We start from the raw sequence: 14,153 nt of genomic DNA, 5'->3' as shown, positions 1-14,153 counted from the left end.
TCTTGGAAAAGGAACAGGGGCGGTCCATCTCAGTTTCAAGGGCAGCAGTCTGCACGATCCGTTCCTACCACTCCTTTACCAGCTGGGTCTGATAGGAGTGGAGTCGTTTGTTTTCAGTGCCAGCAGCCTGGACATTACAAGTCCAGATGTCCTATGAATTCGACCATAGTTTCTGCGCCATCAAGAGCTTGTTATGGGTGTGGCAAGCAGGGCCATTTGATCCGGGATTATCCTACTCGAGGAGCAGGCACTAGTGGTGGCAGAGGGTCACAGCAGAGGCCGTCACAATCGGCTACAGTTCAGTCAGGTTTCAGACCACCGCCACCACCACAGCTTGCCGTGTCTTCTCAGGGTTCACGACCAGCAAGGAGGGATACTCCTACTGTGTCGGCACAACAGCCTAGTGTTCAGATTAGTAGTTCACAGGCACAGGCACCGCAGGGACGTGTCTTTGCACTTGCACCGACTGATGCATCTCCTGGATCTTCAGTTCTTCGAGGTATATTTCCAGTGTTTGGTTGTTGGGCCCATGTTTTGTTTGACTCTGGTGCATCTCATTCCTTTATATCATCATCATTTGCACTTGCATTAGGGTTAGAGGTCAGTTTCATGGATCGGGTATTGTATGTTGATACACCAGTTGGGGTTTTAGTGTCTTTGAGCCGAGTTGTGAGGGATTGTTCCATTGTGATAGCTGGACAGACTTTTGTGTTTGACCTTCTCTTCCTGGAGATGACTAGCTTTGATGTCATTCTTGGGATGGATTGGTTAGCTTCCTTTCATGCCACGATCGACTGTTTTAGAGGGAGAGTCACAGTTTGCACTTCTGAGGGAGACTGTTTCTTTTTCGTGGGAGATCGGAGTGATTCCCATATTTCATCATTTTATGGAGTTCGTGGACGGAGTCGTGGTGATTGTTTCTTGGCTAGTCTTCTAACCTAAAGAAGATGATGTTATGAAAGAGGGTTACCTTATAGTTGTTCGTGATTTTCTAGATATGTTTCCGGAGGATTTGACAGAGTTGCCTCCACACCGAGAAGTGGAGTTCTCTATTGAGTTAATGCCAGGTACCGCACCGATTTCTATGGCACCGTATCGTATGGCACCAGTTGAATTGGAAGAATTGAAGAGGCAGCTTGATGATTTGAGGATGAAAGGTTTCATCCGACTGAGTATGTCACCATGGGGCGCACCGGTCTTGTTTGCTAAGAAGAAAGATTGTTCTTTGAGGTTGTGCATCGATTATCGGAAGTTGAATCGTGCCACCGTCAAGAACAAGTATCCCTTGCCAAGGATAGATGATTTGTTTGATCAGTTGAGAGGAGCCAGTTGTTTTTCGAAGATTGACTTGAGGTCAGGTTACTATCAGTTGCGGGTTAGGGATGAGGATATCCCGAAGACAGCATTCCGTACACGGTATGGACACTATGAGTTCCTTGTTATGCCTTTTGGCTTGACTAATGCGCCAGCGGCATTCATGGACTTAATGAACCGCGTTTTTTACGATTACTTGGACCAGTTTGTGGTAGTTTTCGTGGATGACATTCTTGTGTATTCATGATCTCGGGAGGAGCACGAGATCCATTTAAGTATTGTTTTACAGATTTTGCGGGAGCACCGGTTGTATGCCAAATATGAGAAATGTGAGTTTTGGCTACAAGAGGTGAAGTTTTTGGGACATGTTGTTTCAGAAGGCAGAGTGTCAGTTGATCCATCAAAGATTGAAGCTGTTTTGAATTGGGAGCAACCCAAGAATGTGTTTGAGATCCGTAGTTTTCTTGGTCTAGCGGGTTATTACCGGAGATTTGTGAAAGATTTCTCCCGTTTGGCAGCGTCTATGACTCGTTTAACCCAGAAAGGGATTAAGTTTGCATGGAATGAAGCCTGTGAGTCATCTTTCCAAGAATTGAAGACAAGGTTGACTACGGCTCCAGTGTTGGTGATACCTGAGCGTGGCTTGGGTTATGTGATTTATTGTGATGCTTCACATGATGGTTTAGGGTGTGTGTTGATGCAGGATGGTAGAGTAGTGGCTTATGGGTCTCGGCAGTTGAAGACTCACGAGTACAACTACCCTACTCATGATCTGGAGTTGGCGGCAGTTGTGTTTGCTTTGAAGTGTTGGAGACACTACTTGTATGGTGAGAGATTCGAGGTATACTCGGATCATAAGAGTCTCAAGTACCTGTTCTCCCAATGGGACTTGAACAACAGGCAGAGACGATGGGTTGAGTTCTTGGAAGATTATAATTTTGACTTGCAGTATTATCCAGGTAAGGCAAATGTGGTAGCAGATGCCTTATGCTGGAAATCTCATGGAACTTTAGCTAGTTTGGCCATCTGAAAATGGAAGATGCTTAATGATCTTGCAGAGATGGGATTGCAGTGTTTCGATGAGAATGATTGCAGTGAACCGGCATTCTTGTTTAGTCTTGTGGCTCAGCCTACTCTTATTATACTAGTGATTGAGTCACAGAGACAGGATTCGGATTTGGATGCCATTCACGCTTTGATCTCCAGTGGTGAGACAGTGAAAGATTGGGCCTTGCATGCAGATGAGGGTCTACGGTTCAAGGGTTTGTTGGTAGTTTCCACGGTTTGTCGTGAGGACGTCTTATGGGAGTTTCACACTTCCCGCTTTGCAGTTCATTCAGGTGGTACCAAGATGTACCACAATTTAGGATGTCAGTATTGGTGGAACGGGATGAAGAAAGATGTTGCACAGTTTATGGCTAAATGCCTTACCTGTCAGCAGGTGAAGGCCGCGCATCAGAGACCAGCCGGTTTATTGCAACCATTGCCTGTAGCGCAGTGGAAATGGGAACATATCGCTATGGATTTTGTGACAGGTCTTCCAAGGTCACGGAGGGGTAATGAGGCCGTATGGGTCATCATTGACAGATTGACTAAGACGGCTCACTTTTTACCTATTAAGGCAATAGATGATGCAGAGAAGCTTGGTGTTTTTTATATGAAGGAGATTGTAAGGTTGCATGGAGTTCCAGTAACCATTGTTTCAGATAGGGATGCCAAGTTCACTTCGAAGTTCTAGGAAGGACTTCAAGTAGCGTTTGGCTCAGCGTTGCATCTGAGTACGGCATTCTATTCACAGACTGTCGGTCAGTCGGAGTGTACTATCCAGATTTTGGAGGATATGCTTCGGGCATGTGTGCTTGATTTGGGTGGTAGTTGGGAAGATCACCTTCCACTTATTGAGTTTGCCTACAACAACAGTTATCAGGCGAGCATTCAGATGGCTCCATTTACGGCATTATAAGGTAGACCTTGTAGGTTTCCTGTTTGTTGGACTGAGGTAGGCGAGACAGCCGCCTTAGGATCCGACATTGTACTTGAGACTACTGAGAAGATTAAGTTGATAAGACAGAGGTTACTTACAGCTCAGAGCTGACAGAAGAGTTATGCGGATAAGTGGAGACGGCCGTTATCCTTTGAGGTGGGAGACCATGTTTTTCTACGGGTTTCTCCACGGAAGAGATTGATGAGATTCAGGAAAAGTGGCAAGTTGTCGCCACGATTCATTGGACCGTTTGAGATTTTGGACCGTGTAGGAGAGGTTGATACCCTCGGATTCCCGAATACCCGAGGATATCAAAAACAAAATCGGATTCATTGGACCGTTTGAGATTTTGGACTGTGTACTGTGATACCCTCAGATTCCTGAATGCGGGTTGGCCAGGCCCATGCCCGAATACCCGAGGATATCAAAAACAAAATCGGCAATAAACGAGCACAGAGTACAAAAGAATAAAGAAGAATAAATAAAATGCTAACAAAAAACTAAAATGATAATCTAATAATAAACCTCAGAATATATTTCCATTAATTAATAAACTCTTCTGATAAAATTGATCCTCCAAAATACAACTCGGGAATCCATACTGTGTGGACCCCTAGAAAATCCAAACTAAACAAATGACAGCAATAACTGTCTAAATCAGGAAACTGAATCATAAAGGAACTCCTATGTAGCATCGGAAGAATGAAGTAGACTGATCCCCGCTCAGCACGAACAACCTCTACTCCTGACGAACACCTGAAAAATAATGGTGGGTTAGGCCCACAAAGAAGTTCTACTCTACTACAGTCCAAGCAAAGATCAGATACACGTATACATCCTAGTTAATCCAACAGTTACTAGTAGTCCGTGATGAGCACCGAAAAGTGCGCATTTAACCCCGTTAAGCTTAAGCATTCTAGTACCTTTATCTATCTTACTTTGCCATTTTAGACTTATTACGTGTTATTTATATTTTCAGGCACTAATCCCAAAATTGAGCTAACTCAGCCAAATAAGAGCTTAATTGAAGCAATCCTGAGATAAACCAAAGGAGGGAGCAAAGTGGAGAAAGAAAGGAGCAAAAAGGAATTAAGTTGTGCAGCTGAAAAGTTCGATCGATCCAACTTAGAGTTTGATCGATCGAACATCTATGATCGATCACAGTACTTCTCGATAGATCCAACCTTGGCCTTTGCTGAAATTCCAAGTTCGATCGATCGAACATCACCTTCGATCGATCGAACCCTATTTTGTCCTATTCAAATGATTGATCTTATTCACAGCTGTACGCCTACCAACCACTTTTGTCCTTTTCCCCATAAATATCTTCGAAATATCTCAGCCTTGTCCTTATCCGGAGGAGTCAGACCACTTCGATCGATCCAAGATGCAGTTTGATCGATCGAACCCATCTTCGATCGATCCAAGTTAAGGTTCGATCGATCGAACTTCCTCCAGCGAGAAAAAGTTAAAGTCCAGCTCATTTATTCCGTCCTTCATCCAATCATTGGAGAATATGCCTTGCACGACCACAGCTCATCATAGGGTGTATTTGACCTACCTATATAAGGAATATGATACACTTTTTGGAGAGGGCTCTAAAGTCTCTTGTCACACATTGAAAATCATCTTGGAGGCTATTCTTGGAGAGGAAGAAGGGAGGAAGCTAGAGCAACCATTGGAGGAGATTTTCACCAGCAAGGAGCAGCCATGGAGTTAGCCCTTGAGGGTTGGATCATCACTACCATGAGTGGCTAGACATCTTCTTGGGGCTAGAGTTAGCCCCAAGCATACTTTCTATACTCTAATCTTGTGTATTATTGAGGGATTAGTGTTGTATGATACATCTTGATATTCATGTATATATAAATCTTGATTATTTCATGGTTTGTATGGTTTAATGCTTCTAATTGACTATTCTATTCTATCCATATGTCTATGTATGCTAGAGTAGGATATTCATGTGCTTATCTCTAGATTTAGTGTTTTTGATGCATGTCTATGTGTATTGATGCTATAGATCTAGAGATTATCAAGATGATATGCTTAATGAATGCTATTTTGGTTCATTTGATGGTTTATGCCTATTCTTGATGGTTTGTGCCTCTCCCCTAGTCTAGATAGCTTTATTTTCATGCTAGTAGTGTAGATTTAATGTAGTGGTAGTGTAATGTTAGATGGGAGGACAATCTACTCTTGATGTTTGATGTTCCATGCTTGTGAGTCCAAATGGCATATTCCTCTAACATTGTGTTGCATGTGGATTGTGAGCTTAATGAAGGATTAATGACTTGTTTTGATCTATTGTGCTATCCCCATGTTGTCTAGACAATATATGCTCTATTGTTTAGATATATTGTGCTCTTCACATGATGTTTAGACAATACTTGCTTGATTTGTCATCCTTGCCAATTGAATCAACCTAATGCACACACACCATTATCATATTGCAACACATCCATTACCCTCAATTGATCACTTGTTAGTAGTATAGAAAAGTATTGCTTGGTGGTGATCTCTACACCCCAAGACCTCTCTCTCTCTTGTTTACCTCATATTACTTTATTTAGTTGAATTCAATTTAGCTTAATCAACCAACCCAATTCTCTTTTGCAATCATTTGGTACGCTAGAGTCGAAGTTGAAATTCCAACACGTATAATCCCTTGGGACGATCCTTACTCACTCTTGCTACGTTAGTAGTGGTGTTGGTAGTGGTTTTTATAAATTTAAATTTGACATAAAAGGCTTTTCTTGAACCACACATTCACTACATTTAGTTTGGCGTATTGGAACGGCCGTCGTCAGTCCGTATATATATACATACACACTAAAGGAACCTCACTAGACTATAGGGTTATCTCAACCTGAATAGTAGGCAACATGCAAAACGCACATATAGTGGGCATGACTACCTAGACCTACCAGGGTACACAACTACATTATATCTAGCTACACATCCTTGGCGATATACGCACCCTAACCACTGATCCTGAGACTCAAGCTCATATCATGGCACCATACTTATATATATAAAATCTAGTAACCATCCTATTCAGTATAAATTAATCCTCCATAAGTCATTCAACTTGTTCAGCTGACCTGACTTGAATATAAGTAGGACTTAACATTTTAGTTAATCCATTCCCTTATATGATAAATTAATCCTCCATAAGTCATTCAACTTGTTCAGCTGACCTGACTTGAATATAAGTAGGACTTAACATTTTAGTTAATTCATTCCCTTATATAAAATAGGTAGGACTTAACTGATAAGTTAATCCGTCCCTAGAATGCCACCGTCCCATACCGGTGCATTAAACCACACAATCCAACGATTAATGTAACGATTAAGGAAATACATTAAACAATCCAGAAATAACTATGATAATATGATATCAAGTTATCACAAAATAGGAATGACTTATTATTTATTTAAGCTTCCTATATCATATGTCCTACATAAACTGAATCTTATACATATGATGATATTTTATTATACCGTTAAATAAGCATTCTCCATATCCAATTCATCCTACACGTTTAATCTCAATTGCTAAAACATATTAAAAGATTAAATTTATTCGTTTGTTTAAAACATTCAAATAGCAAGTATCATTATGATTGAGTCTATTTAAATTTATTTAAACCCAAACCTAGTTCCTATTTAATGTTCAGGAATCCTAGACATGTTTCTACGTTCCATCATTCCACAAATATGAAAAATACATAATTTAAAAATGTAAAAATTCACACCGGAAATCAAATCAAAATCATGCATTTATCAATTCATAACACAAGAATAGATATGAACCAAATTCATAAAACCTATGTTCTAATCCAATTAAACATGCATAATTATTTAATTTTATGTATTTAATAAATCCTGAAATTTCCTAGGCATGTATAGAAACACGAATCAAAGGGAAAGAGATAGAAGAAGAACTTGCCTTAAACTTTCAGATCGAAAGTTAAACTTCTTCTTCCTTAATCTTCTCTCTATAGGGTTTTTTTTCCCTCCTTCTTTCAATTTCCTCCTTCCCTCTCTAACTCTCTCTCCCTCTAGAATATATCACGTGAATATTTCTAATCCCCTTTTACAACCTATAGCTATATATTTATAGGCTAAATAAAATTACCCTAACCCTTTTCCCAATCCAAGTCAACTTAAAAAAAATATATATATTAAAATATTAAAAAGGTAAGTAAAATATGTTACGTATATAATTTATGTATATTTTTATTAAATAAATAAATTATACACATCCCATTATTTGTTAATGGATTATCCAATAATACTTAAGTTACTATAATATTATAAAGTAACTTGAAACATAACACGTATCAAATCTACGTATATTTTTATTATTTAAATATAAAACATATACATCAGATTAAATATTACTACCCAAGTTACCATAAAAGTAATTAATAAATTACTTTCCCTTTTATATATATTAAAAAGGTAAGTAAAATATGTTATGTATATAATTTAGGTATATGTTTATTAAATAAATAAATTATATACATTCCATTATTTATTAATGGATTATCCAATAATACTTAAGTTACCATAATATTATAAAGTAACTTAAAACATAAAACGTATCAAATCTACGTATATTTTTATTATTTAAATATAAAACATATACATCAGATTAAATATTACTATCCAAGTTACCATAAAAGTAATTAATATATTACTTTCCCTTTTATATATATTAAAAAGGTAAGTAAAATATGTTACGTATATAATTTATATATATGTTTATTAAATAAATAAATTATACACATTCCATTATTTATTAATGGATTATCTAATAATACTTAAGTTACCATAATATTATAAAGTCACTTAAAACATAACACGTATCAAATCTACGTATATTTTTATTATTTGAATATAAAACATATACATTAGATTAAATATTATTACCCAAGTTACCATAAAAGTAATTAATAAATTACTTTCCTTTTTATATATGTATATAATATATATCTATATATATACATACACAACTATCCATGGGTAATAATCCATACACATCCAACCTCCTTTTCAAGTAGTCTATGGGACTCAATTGGTTGGCCCATTACTGCTAACCATAACCATAAAAGAAAAATAAAATAAAATAATAAAAGAAAAGAAAATATTTAATTTACAATTAATCAAAACACCATTTAAACACATAATCTAATAAACAATTAACACATAGACAAATACAAATAATACATAGACACATAATCAAATAATCAAGTAATACCTAATTCAATTAAACACATAAGCAATTAGTCAAATAATCAATTAAATAATTAAAAATATAATTAAAACAAATAAATAAATACCGAAACTATCCTTTTAAAATTGGGGGTATTACATTCTTCCCCCTTAACAAAAGGAATTCCGTCATTGGAATTCGCCCTTACTTTCTTCCATTATGCTTGGAAACTGTGAGCGAAAAACATCCTCATATTCCCAAGTAGACGCAACATCACTATAAAGGCTCCATTTCACTCCAATATACCAAGTGGTATATAGGGTTCCTATATTTTAAGAAACACAATAATCATACGATGCGTAGGTTGTATCAACGTAATCCTCCCATGTCGACAAGGGAATGATCTACATACCTCTAAGTGCCATAGAATTTACGCACCAACTCCTATGCACCCAGTGCTAATAATTTCGTAACGCTAATTCAGAGGCGATTGCCTCAATTGCGAAACACAATCCTCTAAAAGTCAATGTAATAAGTAAATTTGACCTTTCTCCAAAAATCGCCGTTCTTCCTATATGGAAAACAGAACGAGTAAACTACTCCCTGATAGAAAAAATCTAGTATACGAGTTCAACTATTTACAACATCCCACTGTCGCCTCCTAACCGCGCGCAGTTCAATACAAAGGGAAGTATCTCTTTCCGGCATATTTTTAAATGAAGTCGAGATCTGATTGTACAATCCTTCCATTTTCAACCAACAAATGAGAGGTATGCATTGTGAAAGATACAAAACCTCCAAAGTTGTCACACAAACCTCTTTGTGCTAATAATATCACAGACGAAATTCTGACAAGTGAAGTAAACACTTCTAACTGTCCATGAAAATCTAGGATATACGCCTCAAACATATCTTGTATGGTCTAATTTAATCTCTTGGTTAATTCCTCCGTCTATAGATATGAAGTAGAGCTGCTGCTCCAAAATCTTCATAAAGCTCATTTGAAATAGCACTTTGCATCCACTAATATGGACATCCACATGCTATAACACTACTATCACTGAACTATAAAACTACTGTGAAATTCTAAAATAAGCATCACTCAAATTTATGTCCTCAAGCGATCTTTCTCAATCCATCACTCGGATTCCTATGAAAAATTGAAAATCCAAATCAATGTCGATCCTTCCCACTGACCGTTACTCCTGTTTAGTTTAACTTCCATATTTGTTATAGGAAGTGGCTAAAGATTCCTATGATATCCGATGATCAACTTTCCACCTTTGTAGTAGGTTTTACACTTAGGGCAATTATATACACGTCCCTATCCGTACTTGTTCACCAAAACTGACATTTAATGTCGTGATGTACCTTCTAACCATTTGGGTGTACCAAGAAAAATTATAAATTTTCATCTCAGTTGCCCGACCGTCATATCACTATTTACAGAAACTACTAACTCTCCTCCAGTACCTTAAACTCCTTCTCTAAGGTCAGCTCCAATATTTAAAATTGACCTCCTGAACTACCTTGGTAATAGCAAGTGTTATTATTATACCTGCTATACATTCAACTGATAACTCATCAACGAACCAAAACATTTAAATATCTTATCGGTTGTTAAGAGCATCCACTTCCATAATTGCTTTCACTAGACGGAACTTGATATAAAGTGTGAATTACCACTTCTATCTATCTAAACCGTCTCGTGATCTATTATATTCGTATGAACTAAAGTCCTACCAGTTCAAAATAGACAAGAGCTAAGCTGACCTAACTTATCAGTTAACCAATATCCCATCCAGAATCATGACCACCCTTGTACGAAGTCAGCAATCCCTCAACTAAATCCGTGGAAAATGCTCTCTCATTTCCACTTCAATATAGGGAATAGCTGTAAATGATCTAGTGATCTCTGATGGTCCATCTCGACTATCTAATAAAAATTACAATGGGAGACAAAATCACTATGTCCCCCCTCCTGCCTGTCTTCCAAACGTCTGCTTCATACCGTGAAGCATCATATTTCCACTAGCATAAATAAAGAACTAAGAGTTGTGAAACTCAGTCCTTGCATCCTCCATCCAATTTGTCTGCAGAAAGTACCGTTAATCAGGTACCAACAGCTTTCGTCTGTACCCATTGTTTAAATTAGAGCATCCTCAAAAGTGAATTCTGCAACTAAATCTATCCACCACTGATCTGTGATAAACTTATCGATATTGAAAGTCAATCGGTAATTCCATTTATCAATAGTCAACTATGACTTTAACTCAACAAAAGTCAACAAACTACGACATTTCCATATATACCATGCACCTCATCTTTATATAAGTGTTTGGTCTCACTATCTTGTCTTTGACACACCTTGCTTCTTTAAGACAAGTTAATGACAATCCAACTTCTTTGTCTAATTTCAAAAGAATATGAAATCTTTCCATCCTCTACATAAGTCCAATTTCCTTGCAACAGCTAATTATTGCAAATTGTGACTAAAAAAAATAATTCGATATTATTTATGGAAATGAAGAGACTTAGTTTCCTCCTCTATGTGCAACACCGGCAAATTCCTCCTAATGACACACCTTCTTGAATAAATTATTTATTAAGAATTTATTGATGAATATTTATTCAGTCTCCTATCCTCACTCGGTGTCATTCCAATAAGTACTTAATCCAGTACTAAATCCTCCTTCCGTCTTGGTAACAACTTCTGAAATTTCCAAGAAGATGACATAATAAGGGTTTTTTTCACAATGAGGCTGAGTTCAGTTGGGAACAGAAGGATGTCATTCGCTCGCAGTTTCCATAAATTTTGGAAGAAGGTAAGAGCGAATTCCGAGGACGGAATTCCTTTTGTTAGAGGAGAAGAATGTAATACCCCCTAAATTTAAAAGGATATTTCTGGTATATTATTAGTTGTTTTTATTGCATTTTTAAATTGTTTAAGTGTGTATTTTCATTAATTGGTTGAATTGTTTGGTTTAATTTGAATTTTGAATTAGTTGTGATTATTTGAATTACTTGAATTAATTATTTTTTTTTTCTTTTTATTCTAATTGCTTTAATTGAATTATTTTTATTGGTTTAATTTTCTTTAAATGCGTTTATTGTAAATTAGGGTTATATATTGTTTTAGGATTCAAGTTGCAGCCGACTCTGTTTATAGGCTTTATTAATTTATACTTGTAGTGTTATAAGGATTAGGGTTTAGGTTTTAAAGGTCTATATATATACATATTATACGTTGGTTTAGGGTTAGAAACAAAACCCTATTCACGTATACAGTGAGATAGAGAGACACTGAGAAGCAGAGAGTGGAAACTTGAGAGCTTGCAGAGAGGTTCAAGGAGGATGTAATGGAGTGCTTCTGGGTTGAACCAAGAGCGCCGGAGGTGTAGAACAATAGTCGACAACGTTGACGGAAAACTTAGAGACGACAGTTTCAGTTTTCTAACCGGAAATTAGAGGCAAGTCTTGTTCTTCTCTATCTCTTTAATCTGTGTTCTGTGCATGTTTAGGAAGACTCCAGGGATTAAACTAAGGCTTAATTATAACCTTTATGCATGTTTAATCAATGTACAAATTCGTGGAATTAAATCTGTTCTTGGTTGTTTCAAAAAGATAGTAATAAAACTGTAACTTTGTAACCTTGCTCCGTTGTGTAGTAATCTGTTTTAAATTCTAGTTGTGATTGTATATCATTGTTTGTAATCAATCTGGAACTGGATTAGATCTTAAAACATGTATTAAAAGTTACTATAGAGAACTGGTACTCACAGGAATCGGAGAAGACGACGAAACGGATGGAGGCTGCTAAGGGGAAAAGAGAGCAGGCTCTTAAAACCCCTTAGAGCCGGCTCCTAGAAGGTGGAACCGACTCTTGGATGTTGTGGAGCCGGCTCTAAGGAGCCTAGAGCTGGCTCTGAAGAAAAGAAGAGCAGACTCTTTAATTTCTAGAGCCCGTTCTCTCTTAAAACATACAGGAACGAGGTTTTAGGAACTATTTTGGCGAAACTGTGTTTTCTTAAACTGTTTAATGGCTACGGGATGGTGTAATTCATTGTTCAAGACTTAAAAAAATGTTGATAAGCATGATCACAATTAGTATTGGGGTGGGACTCACATAAGGTTAAACAAAGAACCGTATGTGCAAAATTGGCTAATTAACCTAGATTGGTTTTTGTTTTGGAATTTGGTTTCTATGCACGATTTTATTGCGAATCATATTTTCAATTATGGTATAAGCATATAATAGTTTAATTTTGGTATGATTGGATGGAATTAACTGTTGATCTAACTTTGTTATAGAATGCATCAGTTGTGGTACCTTTTGGAGGAGTACTTGTTTAATCTTACTGTGTAAATTTAAAGGACTGGAATTGGGATTTTTGTTTAATACTGTTTTAATTATATTTAGACAGTTTTATAAGCATAGTAAATTCTTGGAATTATCTATGTTTGGTTGGAAGTAAATTGATATAACAGTTGAGTTAATTTTATCAATTAGTGGATTTGATGCATGATGTAAATGCTATGTTTCATAATTAGTAAATTTAATGGTTGGAATATAATTTCTAGGCCTGGACTGAATGCCTAAGTTTTATATTTATGGATTAATTTGGTTTGTGCATATTTTGGGAGTTGGGTTGATGACTATCTAGTACTGTTTTATTAACTCTGTTAACTGGAGGATGGTATGTACCGGTTGGGACGGTGACATACTGGGTATGGACTAGTTCAGACACTAGGCCTACCTAAATTTGGATTAATGTATGGATTAATCATAAAGGTTAAGTCCATCACCTACATGTGTTATATTAATTGTGAATTGAATGACCTACTATGGTTTCAGGATAGATTTGTTATACATATATCAGACCACTACACAGATGGATGGTATACTGTATTAAGAGGAGTACGGACTTTATATATATGTTATATGGTGCCGTGGTATGAGCTTAAGTCTCATGACCATGGTTAGGGCGCGTATATCGCCTAGGATGGATAACTGGACATAGGTGTTGTTCCTTGGTAGGTCTAGGTACTCATGCCCACCTTAGGGTGCGTATTCGTATGTTGCCTTCTATTTAGGCTGAGACAGACCTACTGGACTAGCGAGCATCCTATAGTGTGTACTATATACTTATATGGACTACTCTAAATATTGTTGAGTCTTCCTAGGATGTATCTGTGTATCGGATTATTGTTTGGATTGTAGTAGATCAGGACTTGTATGTGGGCCTGACCCACTCCTTTATTTTTCAGGTGTTCGTCAGTTCTAGGGTCAGAGTTTGGACGTGCAGAGCAGATATAGATATTCATTCCTCCGACTATGTAGGAATCTTCTTTATGATAGCATAAGATTTTATTTCTATTCTTTAAGTTTCGGTTTGAGAATCTTTAATAAGGGGTCCAATGGATGGATTCCCGAGTTGTAAACCTATGGAGTTTGGATTTTACAGATTTTAGTAATTATATTATTTTAAGGATTTTCAATTAGCATTCTTTTAGCTTATTATTTTTATTTCGTATTTCTCTTTGTATTCCGTGTTCGATTTAAAATACTTTAATTGTTTGATATCCCTCGGGTTTTGGCTCAGACCTGATCAACCCGCGTCTCGGATTCGAGGGGTA

The sequence above is a fragment of the Cornus florida genome, unplaced genomic scaffold, assembly GCF_030987335.1.
Source record: "Cornus florida cultivar Cherokee Brave unplaced genomic scaffold, ASM3098733v1 CherokeeBrave_3.0.0_Hap2_Chr09, whole genome shotgun sequence".
NCBI classification, from domain to species: domain Eukaryota; kingdom Viridiplantae; phylum Streptophyta; class Magnoliopsida; order Cornales; family Cornaceae; genus Cornus; species Cornus florida.
Note: the sequence above shows the minus strand (reverse complement) of the source record.